Source organism: Saccostrea echinata, unplaced genomic scaffold, assembly GCF_033153115.1.
Source record: "Saccostrea echinata isolate AGI-Se365-2 ecotype Australia unplaced genomic scaffold, CSIRO_AGI_Sech_v1 ptg000001l, whole genome shotgun sequence".
NCBI lineage: Eukaryota > Metazoa > Mollusca > Bivalvia > Ostreida > Ostreidae > Saccostrea > Saccostrea echinata.
In genome coordinates this window covers 31927451-31934461 of record NW_026889750.1, presented here as the reverse complement: position 1 = coordinate 31934461, position 7011 = coordinate 31927451, and positions in this window count along the sequence as shown.

Sequence of the window (7011 nt, the reverse complement as noted above, 5' to 3'; positions counted from 1 at the left end):
AAAACAAACAAACAAACAAAAAAACAAACAAAAAACAAAACACCCCCCCTCCGGAAAAAAATTCCTGGATCCGCGCCTGTTCATGTATTTATTTTATTTATCTTTCTTTCACTTCCATCTTATCAGAGCTTTTCACAGACTGTTGTTTACTCAACACGTGTTATGTGTCACTCAGTTCGCTAATAGTAAAATTGTTGTCCATTGTTAAAAGCTTTAATAAACTCGGTAATCAAATTACTCGTGACTTTGGATTTACAATATGCGTTTTCGGGAAGAGCCCTAGGAATACGGCTTTACTACTTCCGACCCACAGCGCCATTCATTTCACTGCCAGTTCAGTTCAGTATAGGAATTCCCTCCTGTGTTTAAGGAGCACCCGAGAAGGTGGCGTCATAAAAAGACATAAAATCAAAATTTAAAAGAGTAAAGTGATGAAAAACAGTTTGTAAAACCTATTCTAATGTTGTGCAATAAAAATAAAATTTAAGGATATCCGATCCTTAGCCAGGAAGGATAACTCTTAAATTCATTATTTTATTTCAAAAGTCTAAATATGAAGCTTGAAATTGAGATCTTTTCGTGCAACAATTTTCATTTTTTGCATCTCAATATGATTCAAGATCATTTAATGTCTTAGAAATGTTTTTTTTTAAAGTTGACATTTGTACCCCATAAAAAGAAAAAAAATAAATGCATTTTTAGAGAAATTGAATTTCCTTTTATCTAGCATTAGATAGCAATGCTTATTAGCAGGGTATGAAATTAGACGTGATATGTGATGTCCAGCAATGATAGCACAAACTTTTTACACTATTTATTACATAAAAATTGAAGTAAATAGAAGAACTAATATACTGTATAAGCATAAAAAGATGCAATTTTCTCAAAATGCCTGGATACCTATATTTTTTATCCTAAAATATATTTGTTGATCAATTTTCAATTAGAAAATGCATAGCTGGTGTTTTTATTTGCATTTCCTGAAAATATATTTGAGATTTAATAATTTTCCCTATATAATATGATTAACTTTAATGACGAACTTTGAAGAAATAACATGGGTAAATTCACTTTACTCTGTGAAATCAGAGACATTTTTGTGAGCATTTTCAATTACTTATAAGCTGATTTTCAGAACCTGAGGATCGAACTACCTTAAGTGCTGGGGGAACTAAAATTTGGTTAAAAAAAGGCTTTACACACTGTACAATAACTTAGCTTTCCATATAAAATTTATCTTAACAATATATGTATTTACATGCTCCTACCTAAAGAAGAAAGAACAGGACTAAACTAGAAATATGTCCATAGGACATGAATGCCCCGCCGAGGGTATATTAGTAATGCAACATTTCAACACAAATTGAGAAAAGTGAGGTCAAGGTCAAAGGAAAGGTCAAGGTGAAAAAATATTGATGCAGTTGAATAGCTTACATCAGTATGTATCAGCATATGAAGTTTGACACTAATTTAGGAAAAGTGAGGTCAAGGGAAAGGGAAAGGGAAAGGTCAAAAATTGTTGATGCAGTTGAAAAGGATACATCAGTATGTATTAGCATATGAAGTTTGATAAAAATATTATGAATGGTTTCTTTAAAACTGAGCTAAACACTAATTTAAGAAAAGTGAGGTCAAGGTCAAAAGAAAGGTCAAGGTCAAAAAATGTTGATGCAGTTGAATAGCTCTTATCAGTATGTATCAACATATGAAGTTTGATTACACTATCTTAAATGGTATCTTTAAAACTGAGCTAAACACTAATTTAAGAAAAGTGAGGTCAAGGGCAAAAGAAAGGTCAAGGTCAAAAAATGTTGATGCAGTTGCATAGCTCTCATCAATATCTATCAGCATATGAAGTTTGATAAAAACATCTCGGATAGTTTCTTTGAAACTGAGCTTTGAACAGAGCTAAACGCAAAGTGTGACGAAGGACAGACGGAAGGACAGAAGGACGGAAGACGGACATGACAAACACTATATGCCCCGGCCATATTCATGGCGGGGCATAAAAATGATTTTTTTTTAAAATCTATTGGTTGTAGACTTTGGAGAGTTTTTAATAATTTTTGCTCTATGACAGTGTAGAACAAACACCATGTTGCGGGTCAGGTTATTTCCTCTTTTCCCGATCAAGGACATATCTTTTTAGGCTGTGCTACGGGGTCATAAAATGATGACCAATCTAATTAAAATTAGATCCTTTGATCCGCTCACATACGATCGTTATCATTACACAAAGAAATTAATTTAATCAAATTGTAGTTATGACAATTTTCGAACAGAAGATGAAGATAAAAAAAATCCAATAAATAAGCATATTCCAAAGTGTACTCCTCCAATGTACATAATCATGATAATGTGTCTATACAAGTCACTAATCATGATAATGTGTCTATACAAGTCACTTCTAACACAATTACATCTTGAGACTGGTATTCTTAAATTCTTCTCACTCTATTTTATAACAAACATTTTTTTTAGTATTATATATATATATATATATATATATATATATATATATATATATATATATATATATATATATATATATATATATATATATATATATATATATATATATATATATCCGGACTTCTTGGTTAGGGAACCCAGTTAAGCATTTATATATCGGTCTGGGACCCCGATGGATTAAGCAGACTTTTTCCGGTCTCCCTAATATTTTAACTGATCATTAAGGCAGTGTACTTTGTGGTAAGATGACTGATGTCCTGAAATAAGACTCTTTGGTAATTATTTTTTTCAATGCAATTATAATTTCTGCATTTTTTATTCGCATAGCGAGAAATAATTAAATTATTTATAACCCGGCATATATTTTCATAGGAATATATATATCTATTAAGTCGCCCAGAGAAAATGTGTAATATTAATCAAAATCCGCTATATATGAATAGTTTTAATTAATATCCCATTTAGTTTAATCATTTCCTATATTTTCTTACCCTTCATTCATTCGTGAGTTCAGTATTTAAAATTTCGAAAATTCATAGTCTACAAATGACTCATGTTTGTCTGGCAATGAGTTGCCTGGTTTCCGGTCGACCTGGAGAACCAGAAAAGAAGACGATGGCAGACGCCTCGAAGTGCTTTGGATCCTTTTTCGTAAGTATAAATCTGTTACTTACTATCATTTGCAGCTGTTTTTTTTTATCTTTTATACGTCTTTTGTATATTATTTTCCCCTTTTTTATACGACGCGCTTGCATAGCGTCAATATTGACTAACAGCGAACGTCGAGGAAATTCTGAATACACATTTTTAATTTCTTTTCATTCATAATGATACATCTTTTTAAAAATCATCAAATATTTATTTTAATTAATTATTAAGTTTGTGGATGCTCATGGTTTGACGTTCGAAACATGGATATGATTGACGCATTATTTAAAGAAGCTGATAGTAAGCGCGGGGGGGGGGGGGGGGGGGGGGTTCTTGTGTACGAGAATCTGAGATTTGTGTTTTGAGATACAATAACAAACGATTCTACAAAAATTAATGCAACACAAACCACTTCCTTCTTTTTATGACACTCTTTAGTTTTTGAACAATGAGTAAAATTTGGTTTAAGATTTGAACAAGACTTACAATGTCGTATATTGTCAAAGACTACTTCTACAATTACATGTTCAAGAATTTAAGGTATTGCAGAGGTTTTTACTCTATTCTGCAGTTTTCAATGATGCAAACAGTTTCTGTCTATAATTTTAGATATTATAAGTAAAGATATGTTATTTTGTAGTAACAATAATTTGGCTATTAATTCATGTAATTTTCTAAGGTACTACATTTGATAATTTTTAGGTATAAATATTATTTTTTAATATTATGTCATAATCTGTTTTATCAGCATATATCATAATTATATAAATAACAACTCAAATATGAATCTGAGTCTTCAAGGTCTTTAAGACTTAGTGTATAATTCCTTTTCACTGCCTATAAAGCATTAAAATAAAATTTGTTATGTTCCCCAGAAACATAATTTTAGGAGGTAAATCTATTATTCGTATTTTAAATTTAAAATCCTGGATGAATATGAAATTTCTATTACCGTAAAAAACTGTTCTTAAAACAGTTTCTATATACCCCTTCCCCCTCATGTGTGCCAAAATTTAGTAAAGGTGAAATAATCATTTTTTTTTTGGTTAGATATTGCTTTTATTATACATAAAATATACATAACACAACTCACAAAACTGATTTAAAAAGGACCCAAATCCTGGGAGCTTAAAGGGGCTTTTGTCCTTTACCCACTGGGGCCACAAGGTGGCCCTCACTGGCTCAGACCCCATTATTAGCCTGTTGAACCCCCCCTTTAAAAAATCCTGGGTCTACCAAAGATAATTTTGAAGTCTTTATATGAAATGATAAAATGTATTTATTAGCAAAAGAAAAAGGATATAAAATGGGGGTAGTGTACCACAACTACCCAATTTAAAAAAAAAAATCAATAAAATTCTAGATAGAAGATTTAAATGTCAAAAAAGCTTCAAGATAAGTATACATACATATTTTTGTTGTATGATACATGTACTTACATGTATAATAACTCTGCTAATTGGTGTATTAATAAAATTGGGTTTACTTGTACTTACTTCTTACTATATGCCTCTTTGGGGCACACTGTACCAATTAGTGTGTTATGAAGTACTTTTATTAGTGTTTTTAATTACTACTTACTTATCACAGGCACTTGTTTCAGTAATAAATTTTTTAACCCATAGTATAGTAATAACGCAATATTATTATACTATGGGTTAATTTTTTTTTATCGAATCAAGTGCCTGTGTTACTTATACCTTTTGGGGGGGGGGGGGGGGCATATGCCACCCACAAGATTTTTCCAGGACTCAATCCTGTGCAATCCTTAAATTAAAATCATTAATAAATGAATATACATTTTGGTGGGTTCTGGTGCATCCTTGAAGTCATTTTTCACATATAAAATAAAGAAAGTCTAGCAGTGTTACTTTAAACAAATGAATTATGATCTACTCTGTTTCAAAAATGATATTTTTGAGTGTTTCTTCAGAGGGGGGGGGGGGGAGGGGGGCTTGTGTCCAACATTCCCCACCATTACCACTTCTCTGTTCCTATGGCCCTCTATTCTACTGTACTGCTACCCTAAGAGGGGATAATAGTCTGCTCTTGGGATAGTCAGGTTGAACTGAATTCCAGCAACACAAAGTAAAACAAAGATAAATATTTGATGTGAAATTTTATTTACAAGGAATAAATGAGAATAAATGAGAAACATGTACTTCCAGTTGTACTCAAAATAATGGGAAAAATGTGATTTATATGATTAATGAAAATTTGAAGGAGCTTAAAATTTTATTAAAAATTACTTAGAAGATATGGATTTTAGAGAAATCCGTTGAATTTAGATCGGGTTCGAAATTCTTAATGTTCTCAATATGGCGCCTAAGTAAATGAAAAGATTTGGAGAGAACCAAAAAAAAAAAAAAAAAAAATGGTAAGTTATTAGGAATTCATTGCTCTCATAATTTGTACCGAAGTCAATATGGAGTGGTCAGAAACGGGAAGATGGGCTAAGTTGCCAAGAACAGAGGACGTAAGAACTCACACAGCAGGGGTGTGCAATTACAAAAATTAGTTACCAGCCCGTCGGGCTAGTGGCAGTAACAAAGTTACTAGCCCGAGGTTGCCAGTCACTAGCCCATTAACTACCGAAAACAATACATGTATAAGTATAACAAAAAGTTTAAAAAAAACATTTAAGTTGAAATAAATAAAACAAATAATGGTTTGCGCTTTTTTTCTCCCTATTTTTATCGACTATGATAATCAGGGACCTATATACTAGGTCCCTGCTATAATTATTATGTCACTGAAACGACTGGCGATAGCAACACACAAAACATATAGGTTAAAACGAATTAAAGATTATGATTTTACAACAAGGTTAATTCGTACATCAATTCAGTCGCCGTAAATATATGTATACAGTGCTTGCGGTAGTTCCGGATCATCGGTAGTTCCGGATCACTTTTTTGTGTAATAATTCTTTTAAAAATAATTGTTGAAGAAAAATTATTATCTATATATCACATGCGAAGAATAGGGGGTAATACTACTTCCAATAAAAAATCGAACTTTACCATGCACGATTTCGATACTTAGTTGCGTCAGAAATAAAGCGCCCCAAAGAGGAAGATCCGTGTTTTGACAGTTTTACACGTGCTTTTTAAAAAGAGTTGTTCTTTTTGTTATACATAAGACGAGTAAGGAATTGATTGAACCTCATAAAATGTTTACTTGTTATATATTCTACTTCACCATATATTAGAAACTTATATCAATTAAACCTGTATATTTAAAACAAATAAACACTGTGAATCCACCGTTACTGCAGTTCCGGATCACTTCACTCCGCAAGAAGGATTGTCTCAAACATTGTTTAATCACGTTAACTGTATTATTTTGTATGATCACTTTTATGTGGTGAACACATTATCAAAATAAAATTAAAATAAAATATTTAATTTCTTTTGTTATTCAATCTCATTCCAGCACAGAATACTGACAACAAACACAGTCACGTACATGTACATGTCAGAGCTGCGTATTTTAAAGGATTTGCTATGTAGAAAAATTTATTATAAAATTTTCTTATGTCTTAAAAAAAAAGTAAACTCCGTAATTATCATTTTGTACATTATTTTAAAACTTCTATAATCCACTGTAAATTGTTGGTGATATTCAACTTATAACTGATTTTTTTAAAATCTTAATTCATTAGAACTGCATGGATGCTTCGATCTATACTTCAATCTATTTTTCGAAAAACATGCATGTCTGATATTTATTTCAATTTAAATCAAATTTACTTCTGTTATAATAAATCCACCAATATATATCATTTTTTTATATCGCCAGCTTCAAAACTTTAAAATATGGCCTGGTTCGTCATGTTCGTTGGAATCTGATCAGGTGTTCGATATTAATTTAACTTTTTTTCCCTAAAAG